Source organism: Haliotis asinina, chromosome 15, assembly GCF_037392515.1.
Source record: "Haliotis asinina isolate JCU_RB_2024 chromosome 15, JCU_Hal_asi_v2, whole genome shotgun sequence".
NCBI lineage: Eukaryota > Metazoa > Mollusca > Gastropoda > Lepetellida > Haliotidae > Haliotis > Haliotis asinina.
This window is the reverse complement of record NC_090294.1, coordinates 34,923,933-34,947,639: the sequence shown is the minus strand read 5'-3', so window position 1 is coordinate 34,947,639 and position 23,707 is coordinate 34,923,933. Positions and strand designations below refer to the sequence as shown.

Sequence of the window (23,707 nt, the reverse complement as noted above, 5' to 3'; positions counted from 1 at the left end):
ACCAAAGAACATGTGATCACTTTGTGATTTTTCGTGGTTTCAGAATTTAAAATCCTGTAAAAACTAACACTTATTACAATTCATCTAACATGGCGTAGCACAGGGCTAGTAAACACATCCTACATTTTCAAGTATGTCACACATTTTCAGTTTCTCTCTATGCCACCAGAGTTTCGTGATCATCGTGTAGTAGGGGCTGAAATAGTTTTGTGAGTACTAGTCCCGTTATGTGTCTATCTCCCGTGATTTGCGTCCACATATGTCTTTATATAGCACGTGTCTTGCCCATATCAGTAGTCAGTGCAACTGCAAGAACACCGAGGCCACGAGGTAGCGACTCCAGCCCCCAAATGGTGATTGAAGCGCCTGGCAAATATTTCCGAAGTTCAGCACACAGCGCTCGTCTGGGCGTTGATCGGGGTAATGTCTGTAGTGTAATTGTGGTAATATTTTGGTGTTTAGTCTGATTCTAACATACAGCTTGGATACAGTCTAGATGATGCAGTATGGCAGTCTGTTGTTATAGTGTTGCAATGCCGGTGCTGATGGTGGGGCTTGAGGGGAGCTGATGGTAGGAAGTCGTCCAGTCACGGTGGGAGCAGGCGAGAAGTTGCAGCGATGATGGTTGACCTCCGGTCGTAGGTGGTGCAGCGATGGTGGTTAACGTTGTGGTGGTAGGAGGTGGAGGTTGACATCGGTGGCAGTGTCTCTGCTCACGATTCCTGAGAACTACACGTACATGATGCCAACCACTTGTTTTCAATTTTCATTCAAGTTGACGCTTAAACGCACATTCCGAAGATCTCTTATAATCATGATGTCGTATTGCTCAGTGCATTCGTTCAATTTACACAAACCAGCTTTATTATGACCACATTGTTGTAATCAGTCTCTAATTTTGAAAGTATATGTGCCATTTATCAATATCACAGTATGCGTTTCTTGCCTTGGAGAGTATACCTTAAAGGCCCCATACCAACCAGTCTGCAGATCGGCTCATGTCCTCGACATGGAACAATGTGTCAAGTGGTGTTTGATCCAGGCTGTAATGTTTGAAGATCGGCTCATGTCGGCGACATGGAACAGCGTGTCAAGTGTTTGATCCAGGCTGCACTGTTTGAAGCGTTTGTAAAAGGACCATAACGACATTCGCCTGTAGGTCGATCGTGAATGTTAATTACTCTAATTGCGGTCACACAGCTCTGTGCCCCTCCGCCCTTACCTAGTCACTGCAAGAACCTCGCTAGAATGAGATGTAGACAACCGTGGAACACAAACTACAACAGTACCTGTTATAGAAGATGGATACTCTGTGGACGTGGAATATTATGCATGTTTGTTGAGTCCGACTTTTCACTTACAAACAATATGACGATTATGCTCTCCAAGTCCCGTTTTATACACTAAAATAACAGCAATGAATACACCAGGTATTGTTTTAAATCATCAGTGGATAAGGTAGAGAATTTAATGTAGTATGTTGTGGACAAGGCTCAGCGCTAGGCAGGGGCTGGCAGCCTCGTGGAATAACTGGTTTTAAAATGACACCAACAGATTGTACTATTTCTTAATTTATGGATGTATATTTGACAAACATTTGATCACAACGCTGTCCAGTCCCCAGTCCCTTGTGCGTTGTTAAAGCAATATATTTACTGACACTGTAGTAAACAACAACGGGGCGATACTTCTAGCAATAAGTGACAACAAAATAAGAGCTTGTTCCGTGGTCTCTTCAATAACATTTTATTGCGCACTGTCAAATGTATCTATAAAATTGTGTATCCTTTGTTTACACGACACTACCATCAACGTTAAGTTTGACATCCTGAATGTAAAGTACCCGGGCAAGGTCTCAAGTTGTCGCGGATCAGACAGGAATCGCTGTAAATTTAAATATCAGAACAACAGTTAAAGAGCTAACGATATATGTGTAACACAATGCTATGAAGAAATGCGGCATGAATTTATTAATCATGCTATTTTAGAAACTTCATTCAGTTTGATAATGGAGAAATGACCAACGAGAGCTACTTGTATTCCGAGGTGTGTTAACCTGGCGGGAGAAAGAAGAATGTCTGCACCAATATTTGTAAGTATATATATAACGCAAACAACATATAGGCTGCATAAAAAAAAATACTTAAAAAGAAATAAATGTTTCCCGGGCGCATTTTTTTTCAAAAGTGACGAGGGGGGCAGGACTTTCAAAAACATTTTGATAGAAAAATGTGTTGCGGGAGGAACACATTTTTTTCTCTCAGCTTGCGAAGTTTAGCACGTGTTAATGAGTTGTAGATTCAGTTACACTCGTTCCTACTGGCGCTCATTCTTACAGTGGACAAATTGGTGATCGGGACTCGGCCAAGTCAAAATTATCTCTCTTAAATGGCAAATAGAATTGTTACGCGCACAGAGGAAAGTGACGCGCCGATGCCCGAGAAACATTTAACTTTTTTATTTAGCCTAAGGTATTCAGAATGTTTGCAATGTTCGAGTGAAAACACCAGCCGGGTATCGCGTACACTAGATTGTGATATTGCGTTTCCGCAAAAATATGCGGATTGGTTGTTGATAATCCCAACAAATGTTGGTTCAGATTCCCTTAATACATGCCTGTAAAATGAGTAATGTGTTCAATTTAATCAACATGATTTTATTGACGGACATAAAGATGCATGCGAGGTGCCTTGATGTGTCGTTAATATATGCATCCATTGTAATGTCAGACTAAACTGGATAGCTGGTCACCTTGACGTCGCCGCGCTAGCGGGCATTCACACTGTTGTGGTTGGTGTTTCTGTGTTTAATGCATATATATCGTGTACGTACAGCATACGAGGGTGTAGGGGGCGGGGAGTGCGTGCGTGTGTGTACATGTATATGTGTCTAATCATTTAAATTGAATATATTTTAAATGTAAATGTAGGGGAGATAACTTAAATGTCAGTGAGACTGATCCGTGACATAAGTCTTAATATCATTAGAAATAGCTTTATGTTAATCTGATTTTACATGATTGTAAAACTACGTATACCATTTTCAGATATTAGTTTCATCAAAGTGAAAACGGCTAAGATATTGCAATGAATCAATTAGTAACTCATTAACTCAACTCAGTACCCAACAACCAGGATTTGTTTGAGTACAAGCATTCAGTAACACATCAAATATTGCCACAAAATAGGCACCACATGTAAAGATACATGATTTTGATGATCGACATCTCAGTCTCACAAATTTTCTGTACGGTTGAGAAGTGGTGGTGATGCTGTGTTGTTTTCAACTTTTGAATAAAACGATTAGGACATGAAAACAGATTAGAAAATTATCAAACTGAATCACTGAATAAATGAATTACCTGATGTCTTAATATCTGTTAAATTTGATCGAGTGGGGCGACACTTTAATGCGCGTCTAAATGTGTTTACATTAACAGAGTTTCCTCCTAACTCATGCCGCACGTCAGGCTGGAGTGACCGCAGACTGACCAGAAGTCATGTGATCACGATCTTTTACGACCTTGTTGTAATGGTGAGTCGATAGTTTCAGATCACCTGCTAAGAGTGTTTTTAATTTTGCACCTGTACAATTGGTGCCGCTTCATGCGTCGTTACATTTCTCACGCGACTGGGATCCTGTCGTGGATTTAAAAATGCGTTTTGATGTGGTATGGAAACAGTACACAGAGAAGAGACAATTTTAAAGGGTTTTTTAAACGGAGATAAAAATGTGTTTTTCATGAATATTGTTTGGTACCATGCAATGTCCGGTTGGTGAAAACAGGCACACAGTGGTCTTTACTATGTTTACGTGTCAAGCAAGTTAACTATACCATTAAAAAAGTAGGGGATATCCCATTTGCGAGCACATCACTAGCCATCATGCATATGCATGAGAAAACAATGCTATATATCGATGCAGATGAAACATTTTCAAAGGAATGGAATTAACTGTAACATCTTCCCTTAATTTGTCTTCATCATCTGTTTCTTCCTCGGCTTCATCATTTGCACTTTATCAGTCTTGTTAATCCAGTATCTCTTACGTTTCTACGTTTTTAATGGTATACATGATGAATGCGAAATGGCTCTTAATACTAGCTTACACGGAAGTAGATGTCCCAAATATATTCATAATCGTATTTAACAAAACAAATCTATTATATATACACCTAGGTGTGGTGATAAGCGTGCATATTTGAACGGTTCTGATATTTCTTCCGGCTCAAACAGGACACTTGTTCTGCCATGCCATACTCTCACATATAAACAGCTTTTCGAAAATGTGGGATCGACTCCTCAAGAGGATGTGGTTAAAAATACAACCTAACTGTACCATACTAGTTATGATGCCACGTCACGTGCACTTTACCAACAACATGTAGCATTCACAGACGAAGGGCCGTATGAACTGGGCGGTGTGGATTACAGCTCACATACACGGTAGCACCATTACGGCATGCCATATCGCACTTGTATTATGTGGCCGAGATCTAGGGCGATATGGCAATATAGCACAACAATAATTACAAGAAAGCCACTCTTGGCGAGGAAGCAATTCATCCAGCTTCTACCTGCAGCATTGCATTGTTTCACAACTTTGTCACGTACTCTTGTGGGGGTCAAAAGGGGAGGGTATTTTGAAAACATAAATTAAAAATATTTTGAAAACTATTGTTAACTGAGAAGCTTCTGGTAAGCGTTAGGTTCTTAAAGCGGGGTGATGTATGCCATTGGACTGTTGAAAAGAAGAGAGGGACATATTTACAAGAATTTTGATTCACGAAAGGTACGAAAGTCCTTCTTCATCCGCTTTTGTCCTTCGTTCGCCATATCACACCGGGGTGTATTAAGAATGGACTTCACACCTAGATGTAGCAAGTGTTACTACTGGATAGCCACTCACTTTGTCAGTGAGTTAGTGCTGTCCTTTGGGCATCTTATACTACAACATTTGATTCCTTTCCGTTAATGATGCGACGGAATTGCGACATGAGTTTTAACCCGTCCTAATCACCCGCCTGACAACCCTCCAAGAGTGACCCTTCCTTATGATTGCGACTGTTATCAACCCAATCACATCGTGCCGTCTCGACATTGTAGAAAACTGAGAAGAGACCGGAAGTCGGTCACATAGTTACTTCCCTTGGCCGCCTGGACTACGTGCAGATTACCGCGGGGCATGTCGGGAAGGGTGGAGAGGGAGCAGCCTTATCAGCACCCATCTAAACCCCTTGGGCAATCAGCAACATTGCAGGCGATTAATTTCATTGTTTCAATGCCTACAATGCGAATTTAAATATCGGCTCTTGACGGACCCCCCAAGACAGAAACAACTTGTAAACAAAACATGGTCAAAACACTCTTTGGCAAACTAAGTACCCCGGACGCGCTGCTGGACAGTGGGGCTGGTCATCAGCACTTGTTGGCCAACACAAATAATCATAATTACAATCAAAGTCAACACAGCAGGATGAAAATTGATATCTTTATAATACTTGACGAATTTTATTATAGTTGAGACGGTAGCTGAGGGCGGAACAACAGTTGGGGCAACTTTTGCCTAACATCAAAGTAGAGGTGAACGTATTAAAATTCCTTCGTATCTTTACATAATTTTATCGCATATATCAGTAAAATTGTTTTATTTACATTCCGAACACACAGCGGGATATTTCATTGTTAAACTGCTCGTTAAATATGATTTTACATTGGTGATATGTCGAATCTTTGAATCAATCTAACATATAGTCATATTTATAGCGGTATGTGGCTGGGACATCTTGGTTCTAGTCAAGGAAAACAAAGAAAATTCCATCTTATTGAGATCAACTTTGATATTATTCTCTTCACTGAAATAGCACGTTAGTTTATTGTAGAGACTGCAGATAAAATATTTTGCAAATATTACGTATATTTTCTTACCTCTCCGTCACTGGTGTTCACGATGTTTGTGTCACGGGACGAAAGGGCATTAAAACAGACGTGGTTTTGTTAAATGCTTAAAATAACAGGTTTCTTATTTCAAATGCTCATTGTAAAGAACGACTGTTCAATATACAACTGTTAAATAGTGGGAATAATATAAAAAAATCGTTCAAAAGTGTTTTACAAGATATATGTCCAGTTAATAAATGTTTTGGAAGTGTTATCGGGAACAATGAGTTAACTACTCAGCAAATACCAATGCTAGATTTAAATACAACACATCAACCTTTGAAATAGCAGAAATGCCCTGTGACTTTTGGCGACGATTTTTAAGAGTATAGTTGACTTCAGTAGATGGCTTAGGTAATTCCCTTTTAACTATGGAATACATTTGCAGAGCATATCAAAATTACAAATAACCTTGAAATTAGATAAATGCATTATTAAATTCCAATTTTCTTCCTATTAATAACCACGTTATTTTGAGCCGCAAATGCTTTTAAACCCTCCATCTTCGTACCAGACATTTTCCATGATGAAATACGCGTTTTTCTGTAAAAATAGAAAGTCTCTTTCAAATATCAAGAAAAAATAAACAAATATTTTTAAAATACACATAATAAGTGCAACCCGACACAATCTTCTACATCTTGGTGCAAGATATACGTGTTTAGAGGGAGAATTGTTTTATTACAAATATCTTTTATATACATCGATAAATAAAATAAAACACACGTGTAGATGGCCATCACACATGGTCTTGATTTGATTTATCTACAGTAAAATTAATTTGCGCAATTACAATTGACTGATAATCAGATTACTTCAGACAGAGCATAACTTCCCTGTGTCGAGATTAAATCGCAAACAGGCTTAATGGCAAGACGGAATGGACGGAAGGCGATATTATGCAAGGACTACCTAATTAAGGAACCGGTGTTATCTAACATCGCGTCCGCCATGGACTTAAACATATCTTGTTTGTTTCATTGTATTTCGGCAAAATGTTCCTCTAATTAGCGGTCTAAATCAAAGGTTTTTCTGACAACAAAATATCCTGTTGATCGTGGAATTAACTATCAGAAAACAGATGCTTGTTTGTAGCTGATGTCAACTGGTATGTTCAACGCTCTGATATTAGTGTCAGTGTTTAGAACAAATACTCGCGTTAAACAATTCTTGAGGGAAGGAAGAAAATCACGACACATTATGAAATGTAATTTAAGACGTTTGCATGAGAAAATGTTAAAATATAATACTGGAAGATGCAAAGCATAGCTGTCTGCTTAACTTTGTTAAAACACAGAGCGTTGGGTGCAGGACGTGAGCTCCTTTGATCATACCGACATCGTACATTCTCACATCATAACTGACAAAATCATATATTTTCGTTTCAGTCAGAAATGGGTAGTCAGGAAGCCTTATCATTTCGAAATTATATAATTTCCGTTTGGAGTACATCATCCATCGCGTCGCTTTGGTATCAAACTCAGTGTATCAGATTTGACAAATGGACGCTTTTAGAGAATGCCTCGGCATTCATTGCGAGGCAAACCAGCCATCAATCAAGAGAATTTTGTGAAAGGACGAAAATTCATGAAATTGCCGACGAGGTAAAACTGATCCGCTCTTGCACGTGTGCATCTCTCACCCCTCGCCTTACCCCCCGGGCAGTTATGAAGACACTTCCCCGACCCTAGGGTGAGGCGGCACATGTGGGTAGATCCGTAACTCACGGAATGTGTTGGGCCACTGCGTACATAAACAAAACGTCACCCCTTAGGCATACCGTTCTGTGGTCGTTCTTCCCACGCGGAGCGGGGTATAGTGGTGGCCAGTCTTACGTGGATATTTAAAACTGAGAATAATCATAATAATTTTATTTTGTTTTTCAGAGCCCGAAAAATAAAGATTATTTTGGCCGGCAGCAGCTTCAGTACAAGTATTGTTTAGTTTTTACACGGTCGTCTTAATTTCAAAGCAAAAATACAGTTTCTATTTTAAAAACATCCCAACACTACATTTCGTCGTTGTCATGGTTATGGTCGTTGTCGCTGTTCATTGAAACATTCAAAATCGAACATCGCTGTTTTTCAGGTAACTGTCTTTGTTTCGAGACTAGTCGGAATCAATTTCTTTGTTTGATTAATAATCTTCTCTTAAAACTTTAAGTATCCTGATCGCAATTTCATTTACCAAATGACAGTAAAATGCTATGCGAATGACTTTAAATTGTTTCCTAAATGGGACAAATTTGCGATTATGGAAGTATTGTAAAATTTGAATAACTATATGATATTAAAATATCACAAGGTATATTAAGTATATTAACGATTTGTCGTGACGGTACTGATATCTGTGACACTGCTAATAATGATATTTCTACGTCATGTATTCTGTGTCGTTCCTAATACAAATGTGTACCGCCTTTCGACAACTTGAAACCAGTTTACCTCAGCATAGTCATATGAAATAATAAGCAGACATGGCTGTGTTTATGGCAGATCTAGGGATCTCATCCTAGCTTACAGTATTAAATGTATCAATATGAAAACAAGCTTTACGTGATTTTTATGACAAAAACATGTGTATTCTCATGTAAATATCTGCACATGTTTTGACCATATTACCCTATTTGCCAACATAACGGCATATGTTGAACACATGCAAATAGCGTGTTGATGTGATGCAGATTTCACACAGTAACGGCTACACGTATACAGTAATCTTTACATGCTATGTAATTGACTGTAATACATTTCACCAGGTTGTGTGATATATCCACATGCCGGCTTGTAGATTTCGTGTTGTTTTGTATTTACTACGTATAAAATGTCATATAGTTTCCGCAATAACCGGAGTAGGTATATTTTTAAAGCTTGGAATATATTTGTAATTATTTGGGCACATCTGCAACCACACGTTGTATGCGTAACATTGAAATCAACATTGTCTGTTAATGTAAAGGTAAGTAGGGCACTGTCTTTGAATACGAGTGTGCTTTGGACACTGTCTATCGATACGAGGGTTGTTCGGACACTGCCTGTCGATACGAGGGTGAGTCTTGCATTGTCTATCAATATGAGGGTGGTTCGGACACAGTCAGTGGACACGAAGGTGGTTGGGACACGGTCTATCGATGCGAGGGTGTTTCGGACACTGTCTATCGATGCGAGGGTGTTTTAGACACTGTCTATCGATGCGAGGGTGTTTCGGACACTGTCGATGCGAGGGTGATTCAGTTAAAACACAGTTGGGAGGAATCCAGCGTCGTTCCTGGTATTTATATGTGTGTGAGTGTGTGCGTGTGTGCGTGTGTGCGTGTGTGCGTGCGTGCTCGTGCATGTGTGTGACCCCAGTCTGGACCCAAGTGTAAGGTTATTACACGGAAGTATCTAATTCTTGATTAAACCGCAAAAATGTTCTAATCAAACCAACATATCATATACCCCGATGCGCAAACTGATTATATGGAGAATTCTCTAAGAACGAATGTAGGGTGTGTTTACACTTTTCTCGTTGTGATCTATCGTATACGACATGACTGATTGTTGTCCTGCAATACGCGTTAGGTCCTTGCACCTGTGTGATCATTTTACTTTGGATTTTGATGTTTCTGTAAAATATCGGATACGCGGGTTTACTTGTCGGATACACGGGTCAACATTTAGGATGTACGAGTCTGTCTGTCGGGTACATGGGTTTACTTGTCGGGTACATGGGTCAGTGAAAGTCACTTGTCGGGTACATGGGTCAATGAAAGTCACTTGTCGGGTACATGGGTTTACTTGTCGGGTACATGGGTCAGTGAAAGTCACTTGTCGGGTACATGGGTCAGTGAAAGTCACTTGTCGGGTACATGGGTCAGTGAAACTCATTTGCCGGGTACATGGGTCAGTGAAACTCATGTGTCGGGTACATGGGGTTTACTCGTGACGGTACTTTGCCTACTCATGTGTATGTTTGTAGAGTAAATTGCTTTTTGACTCGAAATCACTATTTGGGTTCAAAGTGTCACGTACTAGAGTTGAAGCATATCGGTCTACCCAGATTTATTTATTTACCGGGAACAGAAATTACTACACACTAATGTTGCAATCATTGTAGTTCGTTTGCGTAAATATTGTGTAAAACAGGTATATGTATTCAATTGCATGCCTAATATTGGAATGTACGGTATTGCCGTATCTATGTGCAAGTTAAATCACAGATATGAACATCAAAAGTTAGGAACCCACCCGCGACATCAGCTATCAACGCTGATACCCTTCTCATTAAAACAGCTGTTGGTATAACGCTTAAACGCTGTAATGTCTAATGGGAAATAGATAAAGATTTGGTTAAAAACACATATTAACAAGTCGGTAACGGCGGGGAGGAGAAAGTGTTATAAAATATCTTTCCAAATACTCGGGATGTCACGATCTTAGACATAAAGGATCTATTATGCCATTATCCTCGACAGGGGCTATTTTCAATATTAAGTACTGCCCCGAATCTGGTGAGAACTCATAGCAGTTTAGTCTTACAGTCCTACTGAGCATATTATCGTATCAACACCTGTTGTTGGATTTGCAAGCGTTTGGTTTGTACTTATCTACTTATCTGCGAAATAATTAAATGTCCAAAGTCAGCGTGTTGTTAAAAACAACAACAACCCCCACATCGCCACAGATGAGACACTTCTTGACGTTTATTCGATTTAAACATATTTTGCCAAAGAATCTGAGTTGGTAAGCAAACAAAATTTTGTCCTTATCAATAAGTCACCATCATGAGAAGGGTGCCTACTGTAAATCAAGAAAGGATGCCTCAGCAGATAGCCCCTGGAAGTAGCTGTCAGAGATGGTTACATGAATGATGCTGGTGCTAATAGATTACTAAATCTCTGTTCATCAGAATACTAACATTGAATTAATCATTAAAAGCTGGTGAGCTGTTTGTGCATACCACCCGTATCAAGTGACCATATTGACCATATGCCATCTCAAAATGGGTGTCGAGTTGGATATTTTTGCCTCTCCCTAAAACATGTCAGCCTAAGAATGGACAATAACGGTGTTTTTTGACAAATAATTATTCATTGTGAATCTTTTCGCTTTTGTCCCGCCTCGCCCAACTCGAACCATTTATAATCTTTATTCATGTATGGATATATATCGTTATCTTTAATTTCAGTTTTTGTTATTCAAGATTGGACGGTTCTCATTGGCCGAAAGACAAGATGTTGTAGTTAATGTAACACCAAACTTTAATACGTGGCCAGTCCTTCTGTACACACTGTGTCAGATACCACAGCCTTGTGACGTGCGTGGAGTGTAGATAACCGGAACTGTAAGTTGTTTTCAACAGCATCACCAGCAAAGCAAAAGATGTTCCTGGCAATATTACCGGCGGAAATATTTTGTTTTGTTCTTTTAACTCCATGTCCGATTTCAGTGAAAGGACACCGGATTTTACCAGTGACGTTAACTACAATGCATTGTGACATCTACGCCCATGTCACAAGTGAAATTGTGACTTGTCTCAGTGACCAAGGTTGTGACATCTTTGCATGTGACAAAAGAGAACGTGGCTTGCTTCAATGACCAAGGTTGTGACATCTTTGCATGTGACAAGAGAGAGCGTGGGTCGATTCAGTGATCAAGGTTGTGACATCTTTGCATGTGACAAGAGAGAGCGTGAGCCGATTCAGTGACCAAGGTTGTGACATCTTTGCATGTGAGAATGTGGCTTGGTTCAGTGACAAAAGTTGTGATGTCTTCGTTGGGAAGAGATACATGCTGGAGTTGAGAACTGTGCTGGGGATGAGAAACGGGTAGAAAACGCTTTAGGACTGAAAGGGGGACGAGTATATGTTGCTGAAGGTGAGAATCGGACAAGTATAGGATGTTGGTGCTGAAAAAAGGGGTAGTATATGGATAGAAATTAATGTGTATATGCTGTGGTAGATACATAGTGGGTAGTGTAGAAGAAACTAAAAAAAGAGGTGAGCATGCGTTGTTGAGGTGAGAATGAAAAGGGTGTCGGCTGCTGGATCTGAGAGGGAAATGAGTATAGGATATTGCAGCTGATAAAGAGATGTGTATATGATGTTGCAGCTAATAAAGAGATGAGTATAGGATGTTGCAGTTGATAAAGAGATGAGAATAGGATGTTGCGACTGATAAAGAGATGAGTATAGGATATTGCAGCTGATAAAGAAATGAGTATAGGATATTGCAGCTGATAATGAGATGAGTACAGGATGTTGCAACCGACAAAGGGATCAGTATAGGATGTTGCAGCTGACAAAGAGATAAGCATAGGATGTTGCAGCTGACAAAGAGATAAGCATAGGATGTTGCAGCTGACAAAGAGATAAGCATAGGATGTTGCGACTGATAAAGAGATGAGCATGGGATGTTGCAGCTGATAAAGAAATGAGTACAGGATGTTGCAGCTGATAAAGAGATAAGTATAGGATGTTGCAGCTGATGTAGAAATGAGTATAGGATTTTGCGACTAATATAGAGATGAGTACAGGATGTTGCAGCTGATAAAGAGATAAGCATAGGATGTAGCAGCTGTTAAAGGGTTGAGTATAGGATGTGGCAGCTGATAAAGAAATGAGTATAGGATATTGCAGCTAATAATGAGATGAATGCAGGATGCTGCAGCTGACAAAGGGATCAGTATAGGATGTTCCAGCTGATAAAGAGATACGCATAGGATGTTGCAGGTGATAAAGAGATAAGCATAGGATGTTGCAGCTGACAAAGAGATAAGCATAGGATGTTGCAGCTGATAAAGAGATGAGCATGGGATGTTGAAGCTGATAAAGAAATTAGTACAGGATGTTGCAGCTGATAAAGAGATGAGTTTAGGATATTGCAGCTGAGAATGAAATGAGTATAGGATGCTGCAACGTATAAATGGATGAGTATAGGATGTTGCAGCTGATAATGAAATGAGTATAGGATGTTGCAGCTGATAATGAAATGAGTATGATGTTGCAACGTATAAATGGATGAGTATAGGATGTTGAAGCTGATAATGGGATGGGTAAAGGATGCTGCAGGTGATGAAGAGATAGGTATAGGATGTTGAAGCTGATAAAGAGATAAACATAGGATGTTGAAGCTGATAAAGAGATGAGTATGGGATGTTGAAGCTGATAATGAAATGAGTATGGGATGTTGCTGCTGATAAAGGGTTGAGTATAGGATGTTGCAGCTGCTAAAGGGTTGAATATAGGATGTTGAAGGTGATGCGTACAGGCATTTAGGGCTTTAACTATTATACAGTAAAAGACTATGTAACATCATTGCAGACATCTGTTTTGATCTGCAAGATCATTTCAATGCGTCATATAAGAAAGTTTAAAAGGCATTTTCTCGGTGCAATATACATCAAGCCACGTCGTTATTGCACCGTCTCCGAGCCACTCAGTCACGTCATTCTGTATGTAATGTCTCTCTGTTCGCTTAATTTCTCATTTCAGTTTTAGCGATTCCTGATGACGGCAGGCTCGTGCCCACAAAGTACATTCATTTCCGCTGCGTCGAAAAACATATTTATGAATATAACTCTCATTTTTCTGAGCAATTTTCTGTCAGAGAGATACAAGTATCCTCCATTTTGGTCTAAATTAACTGAGGCGTCGCGCTCCTAAATTCGCAATGCATCTTGCGCTGGGGGGATAATTACACGCGCCGCTAATGCCCCGGAATATAGCATCGGTCCGGGGGATAACTCGTGTCTTTCCGGATATTAATTCGTTAAAACTGTACACGTTGTATACAAAGCAGTTATATGCTTTTAAAAGACGGATTGCTGTTGTAATTACCTCCCTGTGCAAGCATTACTTCCAGATTAACTCTCTTACCTCGTAAATTAATACCCGCAGTGACGATGTATGTAATGGGGAACGTCCGTCGCACTGAAGGCTTTACTGTTTTACGATGCATCATTTTCTGAAAGAAAGTGTAAAAGAAATATTCAGATTCTATATGACTGAATAGAGCAGATCGCTAAACGTTAATTTTTCACCTTGGTATAGCGAGTATGTGTTTATCGACTACACACAACCAACCCATAATATCACATCTACTGGTATTAACTGTAACACGACAATGTATAAGCCTAAGGAAAGAAAGATATCAGTGCCTGTGAGTAAGTAGACTCCATGACGCGGTGTAATAAATAACACTGGGGAAAGGAAGAAGTACCAATCCTTCAAACCAAACTGGCTGAGATCACGTGACGAATTGCGGTGTGTGTGACAAGATCTAAAAAGTAATGGTTTCATGTCATCCGTAATTCGAACTAGTGGAAATATATACAGCAAGAAAAAAAAACATTCAAAATTTTTGGTTAGCTGGCAGTGGGTGGGTGCGTGGGTGTAGAATGATGATTTTAGGTAGTGGGTCACCCATTTTGTGCTGAGGAAGGGGAAGGGGGTGGGGGTTGATAGCCTTTTACTTTGTACATAAATGTTTGTTTCTAACTTGGGTTGTTTGAGTTTGTTTTGGTCTTTCGGGTTTATTTTGATGGTTTCGGTCGGGGCTGGGGTTTCAAAAATGACTGTCACCCCCATCGCCATAAATCACGAACGGTCTCCAATGGGAAAGAGTCACTCGATTACAGACGTTTCATGACACACCGACGATTCCGCTGGGTGGGTTTTTAGTTCAGTGCACCGTTAACTGTTAGTGTTTGTATGCTTGAATAATCCTTAATTGGTTGCGTTAGTGAAATGTGCGGTCGCTAGACCGAAGCCAAGTCGTTTTCACAGTGGTGGTCGCCATTTCCGTCTCGTCAAAATCTCGCAGCTGAATTGCGAGATAAGACGTGATCTCGTAACAATCGCTGTGGGGAGTTTATTTGATGTAGTTTTTATACAACGCAACAGCTGTCACTGATCAGGAGATGATGGGAGCGGATTATGAGCAACGTAATGTAAAGAAGTTGCTGTGTTTGATGTCTCCGGGAGATTAGATGGATCGGCTGATAGCACGACGCTCAACCTTATTGCCAGGACGTCACCTCACTGACAACTATTTTAATCCCTCAATCTCAGATCAGTCATAACAGATCCCTAATTTATTGCTCCCATGAGAAGAAACAATGAGACGAAACAGTGATATTGACCACAGCCACACATACATAAATATGTTTTACTCTTGTACGAAAATATTATGAAATAATAAGCAGAAACTGCTTTAGTCAGAAAATTTTTAAAAATAATTAAAAAAAAGTCTACCTTTACGAACCGAGAATAATTTATTGTCAAGATCTACAATATTCACTAACACGTGCCTTTTAAATTATTACGTCAATAAAATATTCAGTGAAATATAAATGTTGATACATGTAGTAAAGTTGACTTTGCGTCGCATCAGTCGACAGAGTTTGGTCTAGCTCTCTCTGAGCAGTACTTTCCAATCACGGTGTATCAGAAACACAGCTATCAATCACACCAAAATCCTCCCTTCCAATAGACAACACTATTTGTGATAGATATAATCTCATCAAAGATCTCACTCCGTCTACAGCCATCGTTATATTTAAGATATCTTATCACGGCAATAATTCTCAAATTTTTCCAAGCGGTGGTCCAGTCTTTCTAGATACTTAATGTTTCAGAAGTCTACTTTAACTGCTCAACACCACACATATACAAAACAGGGGTGTCGAGATTGCGATGATAAAAATACGCGTTCGATCACAATCTATCTGGCGATGACAAATACAGACAGAGTAATGTTACGCAGTTATCTCCCCTTAGTAAATATGATTGATTGTAACGGAATATGGCGACAGCTAGGTCCTATGATGTCGGGGGCCTCTTTCAACTATTGAAGTGGGTAGGGCGACAGTAAGGCAGGCTAAGTAAGCTGGAATGCAGGCTCGCTGCCAGCTGTAGATGATATTGGTCGCTGGCACCACTTTCTCATTATACTAACACCGGTGATAAGTGTTGGTTTTTAAGCATAGCAGTAAAGCTCTTTCTTCTCGTCTTCAGTATAGTTAATCAGGGGCCGTTTCAGAGACAGGCATGATTCTAATAATGAAGGACAAACCTTTAAATGTGTGATTTACTGTCATAAAACCAGTACAAGTAATTTCCGTTCCTAAATGGCTGACCTACATGGGATGCTGTCGGGAGGCACGTGTCTATGTGGTAGCGTTAAATCATATGTACGTGTGCTTCACCCCTTGCGGTCAGTTTGGTGCAATCGGTGTTTGTGGCCAAAGTGAGAATGGCTGGAACCGCTACAAGAAAGGTCTTTTGGATACTGCGAACTGACACATGTTTTCAATGTGACGAGATATTTTCTGATTAAGATTAGCCATTCAGGTAAATAGTGAAGTCCAGAACTCCACAAAGTCTAGCTCCAGTCTAGCTCCAGTCTAGCTCAGTAAATTCACCAATGAACTGAAAGGTTTGCTTTGTCCCTTGAAAACATTCGGAGTGAAAACCCGTCCGTAAAACTCTTTTTTTGCACGCTGACTATTATCGGAGGCATCCACATGTGGCTATAAATCAAGAATAAACACAGAGATGTACTGGTGAACATAAATGTACATACATACCATATTCACCAAGGTCACAAACTTTGTACAATTCAAAATAAAAGCTTAATTTAACTGTTGCATGGTGCTATTACAGGATGTGGACAATTATCTCAGTTGCTAATCACGAATCATAGAAAAGTAAAGTTTAACCCATTCTTCAGATATTTAGTTCAGTTGAGTAAAATCTGAAAGAAAACGTATTCTATTATTTCCCTAGTTCGTGAAAATCTCGTTTGATACTTGATATATATATATATATATATATATATATATATATATATATATATATATATATATATATATATATATATATATATATATATATATATATATATATATATATATATATATATATAGTGTGTGTGTGTGTGTGTGTGTGTGTGTGTGTGTGTGTGTAGTATAGAACTTGGATTATGGATTATGGATTATGGAAAATGGATATTTTTAATAGTGAGGCGTTTAAGTCCCCATACTTCACATCCGCAGGGTTTCTGCGACTATAGTGTTGATAATCTGCAATTCACATCGGAGTAATGAATAGAATTTATGTCCTTGATATAAAATATAGTATTACACGTTACCTATTCTATTAAACCTTTACTTTGTCATGTATTTTCATAGTCCCCAGCCAGTGATATGGATATTGCACGACAGCATGATGTGAAGCAATGAATTAATTTATTAAAATCTCTTCTGATCAAACCTGCTTCTTCCTAATAGAGAGGGACAGTAGCCTCGTCACGCATGCAAGCTGAGGTCGTTTAATAATCTGGAATAACCTTCCTTGGATGTATTTAACTAATGACATAAGAATGCTTTTCAAATGCAAACCTACTTCAACTACATTCGCTACCAATGCACATATAACGGATCAAAGGTATTCTATTAACATTCAATTGTGATCGCTTTCCTAAATCTTGACTCTGTCAAATGGCTTCCGTTTCCTAACACAAAGATCGAAAATACCCTAACAAACCAGATCATTGTTCATTGTTCCAACAAAACCACTGAATTAAAATTGCTTTATTTCAAGGAGAGACGGCGATGACATATTAACTTCAGATGAGCTGCCGATCGGCATCTGTCAAACCTCACCATCAGTTCAGCAACTCTTAGTCAGTATTGAGCAGAGATACTTGACCCTTTGTCTCTGAGCGACCACTAATGACCACTTGGAGTGGACCCTTACCCCGGAGTTGTTCATTCATAACACTTGGCATCGACACAGTTGTTTATGTCCCAATTAATCATTGTCATGCTGAAAGTCACGCGATATACCCTAACTAAGCTCATAACTTCAACATGAACAAGGAACCTGGTCTTGATAGGTGCGCATACTTGTTATTCAGTCTAAAGCAGGAGCCAGTTAGTCCCTGGGTCAGTCAACTGTTACAAAGAAACTTTGAACGGTAAAAGTAAAAAAAGAATCCATCTTAAATAATTTCTGTACTCAAGGTGACGGATTCTATGACAAACATGCAGCGTGTTCAGATTAACCTTACTAGCCCAGAGTAATTCATTTCCTCGTTCAACGTGAGCGATATTTAACGTCTCCATAAAACACCGTCTTCGAACAATGCCAAGAAAATAGATTTATGCTTTTATTTCAAAATTTCTGTTTCAAGGAAACATCCCTGCAGTCCTGTCACAGTAGATGAAAATAAATTACATGGAAATCAATGTTGAGTTAAAGAATGATTGTATGTATGTAATGTATGAAGCTTACATTTGCATGCTTAATTAACACTGACAATGTGTCTGATCGAAACTGACACTGACAGAGCGGAAGCATAATTCCATAACTGTTCATCTGTTAAACATTCAAAATAGCTTCAAAATCAGAAAAAAGAAATCTTCTCTGTGTTCGGACAAGGTAAAACGCTCCTCACAATCTAGCGTCATAAGCCCTACCTCGACGTGAAAATGAGCTATCCATGTCCGCCACTGAACTTAGTCGACCCCACTTATAGTCGCCGTAATTTTCAATCAGAGATCGCGAAGGACCCGGTGGAAACAAATATAATTACGACGTCTGACGCCATTCAACAAAAATGTAAATTAAAAAACATGTAGATAATCTGTAAGCATCTACAGAAATGACTTGCAGTTGTCATGGGTGTTAAACATTTGGATTTGTCTGTTTTAACTTTGTTTTCATACAGGGAAATTTTCATAGCCGAGTGGGTGAACGGTAGAGTTTTAACGTTTTAAAATATTGTCAGATATTGTCGAACATAAACCAGTCTGCCAGGCACGTTCACCTTCATTACTGTTGGATAAGTTATTGCAATCTGACAGTATACCGCCTCTGTTCAGGTGACGCAGGACTAGTGATTCTTTCCAACAGTAAACAATTGCATTCGGCGACTAGCCATTTACTACAAGCATGCTATTCCCCGCCCGGAAAAAATCTATCATTATTTTTGTTTTAAGTTGAATAGGGCAGGTTTTGTTAACTGAAAGATGCACCATGCATACACACACACAGAAACTGTTCATTCTTGTAAACAAAAAGTTGTAATATAATAGACGTGACGTAATAGATAAGACATGACGTCCCTTTCCATTATTTGGGAACATTCTCACGTTCTTTCCTCCTAAATACTACTGACAATAACAAACTCCACATGAATCATACAAGCATATTGTCGCGCAAAAGTAAATGAACATCTAACGTTTGGAAATATACATACTATACACTATTCTACTAGATATGAACCAGTTGGTTCATGGAAATGGCTATAAATAAAAAAACAAAAACGAAACTCCGACGGTATTCTGTGGTGATGTACTTGACACAGGTATCATGCTTGTGCTCCGGATTTGACATTTGTAGTGGTTTGCAAAGTAACACTTTGGTACCATTTGCACTACGGAGGCAAAATCCATTTTCCAAGTGTGTACTTCTGGAAGTATAATAATTCAATGCATAGATCCCAGAGGGTGAACCTGCAAATAGGCTCCGGGGCACATGTTTACTGTCAGCAATATCATTGTATACATATGTAAGGTTAGCATAGATTAATATGTTAGATGTGTGAGTAAGTTACAATTCAAAATCACATCGGAAATATTTCAGCCACATCGTGACTGTTAGATGAGTGAGTGGACGAGTATGGTTTTACACCGCTTACATAAATATTCAAGCAATTTATTATAATATATTTGTAACGCGCTTATATCCATGCTTAAGCATGTCCAAAGCGCACAATAATATATCAAGGCAGGGGGCACCAGAAATGGGCTTCATGCACGCTGTACCCATATGCGTAATCGATTTGTTTATTTATCTCAGTTTGCAGATGATTCTGACTGACTGATTCATGTTCTGTTTTTTTCGACGCCCAATTTTACATATCTTCTTGTTTGGTGCTAGGAGAACGTGGACTGAATGAGGGGAAACTAATAATTTGTATCTTTAAGATTCATGATTCATAATTATGACACATGATTCATGTGATGTCAGCAGTGACGTATGTCAGAAGGGAAACAGCTTCACGTGATAGATTAACGTGAAAAGAAATGTAAGTACATATATTGAAATGCAGGATGAACATACATATATACCTGACAGTAAACTGAATTCATATGTAAGTGGCATATAGCTGCAAGTGTAGGGATATGTGTCAAAGAAAGAGTGCATATGTATGCATGTAAATATAGAGACGTGTTGCCTTTATTTCTAAATATTTGTCACATGTTGATCTATACACACGGTGTTTCCATTCTATATATTATGTTACTATTTTAGATGCAACAATGTTAAACTTACACGGAAAACTATTTCAGTCGTGGATGTTAAACCTATACTTCCCTCACATATTCGTTTAGGCAAGAGTGACATAGATACTTATTTTACCTCACACATTAATGTCGCTTTCTGATTGGCTGAGAAACTCATCTATTATTTACAAGCGAGTAACATTTCCATGTAGCCCGCTGGGAATGCCGATCTCATTTAGTACTTCGTGGTGGTAATTCTGTATTTAGAATAACACTGACACACGGAAAAGCCCGTGCTTCAAACAATTCAAAATCATCATTGTGGTGTTCGGTAAAATACGTTGTTCACTGGTCCATTGGGGCCTATGGGTTGATATGCCGTCGATCCTGGTTTGTGTTCCTTAAGTCCGAAGGGGAAGGGGCTCAGGGATCATAAACAAACATCGAAGCTACAGCGACCCATGCGACCTTCGTGATCAGGAAACAACTTATTATGTGTAAGGACATATGTGGGAGGGAACCAAAACAAGTGCGTGAGTGAGTGGGTTGGGTTTTACGCCTCTTTCTGCAGTATTCCAGCAATATCATGGCGGGGTAACACCAGAGATTTGCTTCACGCATTGTGTGTATGTGGAGAATCGAACCAGGACCTTCGGCGTGATGAGCGAAATATGAAAGGGGAAACATAGATATATTTGAAGGGAACCGTGGATGAATATGCGATGGCAACAAGGTACAAGAACCTGTATCGAAACTGTGTGAAAACTGTTATTCATGAAGTCCGTTCAGCATTGTACTTCCAAACTTCAAAGAAAGCCACTCAAAGAAACTAGAGTAAAGTGATTCACATGCGAGGGAAGCATGGCTATACGTAGGAGAATGTGGGAAAACATAGCTATATATGTAGGAGAATGTGGGAAAACATGGATATATGTAGGAGAATGTGGGAAAACATAGCTATATTTGTAGGAGAATGTGGGAAAACATGGATATATATGTAGGAGAATGTGGGAAAACACGCGTAGGAGAGTGTGGGGAAACAGGAATAAATATACAAATGTATATGAGAATGTGGTGAAGATATATGTGTAAGAGAATATGGAGAAACATGCATAGGAGATGGGGAAACATGGATAAAAATATAGTAAGGGAGAAAACATGAATATTTATGTTGGATAATGTGGCTGAGGCACGAATATTTTTGTAGCAGAACGTTGGGGAAACATGAATATTTATACAGGAGAATGTGGGGAAACATGGATATTTACGCAGGAAAATGTAGGGGAAACATGGATATTTATACAGGAGAATGTGGGGGAAACATGGATATTTACGCAGGAAAATGTGGGGGAAACATGGATATTTATGCAGGGGAATGTAGGGGAAACATGGATATTTATGCAGGAGAATGTGGGGGAAACATGGATATTTACGCAGGCGAATGTGGGTACACATTTAAGGGTGGCAGGTTTGAATATGTCGGGTAACATGGATATATATGGGAGGGTAACAAGGTCTTATATGTGAGGGAGTGTAAAAGATGTGCATACAGCGAGGGAGTGGGCAGATTGTTGTTGGTGATGATGGGGATGCCGAGCACACACCAAACAGAATATCAGAGTTATTATCATTTATGCATGTTTCGCCAGAAGTCAAACATTAAATACGATTAGTGCACTTTTCCTTTGCACAGGAATTCCTATTAAAGAAGAAGACATGTATTTAAATTGTTAGGGTTTTATTTATAGATAATCAGGACAGCAATAATTACAGATAAAGTTCCACTTCTCCCGTGTTGATACCTACATCCCAGCCAGTACACACGTTTGTTTACTACTGGCTAGATCAAACAGATCATGAAACAGTCTCCTCCCAGACAGTCAGCGAGGCACCGACAGGACCATAGACACACACCTATATTTTACCTTCACGCGCACACTCTCCACAAGCCACGCCCTGGTACTTACAACCAACCTTATCCTTAACCCAAACCCTTCTCGGTGCTTATGTTCTGTGACTTCCATGCTCTCCTTCAATCATTGTCCTGTCCAGTATTTCTATCTTCTCCCCGTTCTGAAGGACTCTAGGTGTCATCAGTTGCAAGAGAGCGTCATGTTATACGTTCCATTCTTCAGTTAACCCCACATTGCCTCCCTTCAGAAATCCTGTCTCGCCAGCACCCGGTGTTAGAGAGCCTATGCAGCTAGCTGGAGTTTTATTTTGAAGAAAGACAAAATTGTGTTAAGGATCTAAAGATCTGTGCAAGTTAGGCCCGTGGTATATACATTTCCGCGACTTAAGCTAAACACATACATGCACCACCATTAATTTCAGTGATGGTATAAACAAGATGATATACATGTAACATACAAGATAGGTCCATGGTTCAACCATATCTTCAGTAATATTATGATGCAAGCCATATTCATGTCGCCACTTTCTTGCAGTGATGTTATATACCAGACATATCCATTGTAACACCATATGATCAGTGATGATAGTATATACCAGATATATCCTTTGCACCACCATGTCCTCAGTATCCTGATAATATTTTTATATTTGTTTACTTGCACATTTGTTTCAACGTACAGGTCACATGTTACATGATATACATTACAAAACAAACTAGGTAACAATTGCATGCTCTTAATATTTTCAAGAGAACATGCAGGGCTCAATGCAAGAGGTACTATCCTACTTGCAGCAGGTGCAACCTGTGACAAGGACCCAGTTGCACCAATCAAATTCCAGTTGTAATGTAGTGTGTTAAAAGATTAGAGGTTCCCGTGCATATATATGCATATTTCCGTGATGTAGTTCCCATGGAATCATAACTCAGACACAAAGCTAATTCCTGTTGACATGAATTGTCACAGCCGAGAAGTGTCTATGAAGAGCATTGTTTCGGTGCCAGAGCCATTCAAAGTGCAGGAGAAAAGGCAACACCTGACATGTGTATACTTATAATGTCAGACTTATTGTTGATGTGTTTCTCAAAACTTGACTTGCGCCTTGTGCAAGTTAGACTACTGACTAGGTAAATTTTCCAATACTGGGTTGCACAACTGCTAGTAACAAAGCACTAAACCAAGCCCTGATATGTGTTTACCGGCATGTGAAGGTGCTAACATCAGAGTCTATACTATAAACATACACTTATATTGCTCTACAGTCTTTGGTTATGTTCACAGATATGGTCTACATCCAAAGCCGGTAGTACATTACTGTAAGCAAATAAAGTATGTAGTGATGACCAAAATTTCGTACATCTACCTTATGAACGGGTTGTAAAAGCTATACATTTTGAGTCATAACAGTATTAGTAGCAGATTCTAAAAAGATTCTTTTGATCTGGTATTATTAAACATTTACGGCTGGGAAAGATTGTAAGTTTAGCAAGAAGTAAAATTGTATTCAAAGGATCATTTCAATTTTCGTTTAATCCAAATGGCATGGTTTGTGGGATAAGCTTAATTCATATTCCAGCATCA

At 39.2% G+C, this 23,707-nt stretch overlaps 1 protein-coding gene across 1 annotated transcript in view; it reads left to right on the top strand.

Moving 5' to 3' along the window:
- Positions 1-1,903: 1,903 nt before the first annotated feature.
- The window catches only part of LOC137265261 (homeobox protein Nkx-2.3-like), a 54,699-nt gene continuing 32,895 nt past the window's right edge, over positions 1,904-23,707 (top strand). The window contains exon 1 of the mRNA XM_067800616.1: positions 1,904-2,092. The gene's annotated coding sequence lies outside the window, so the exon portion shown is untranslated. The remainder of the gene's footprint in view (positions 2,093-23,707) is intronic.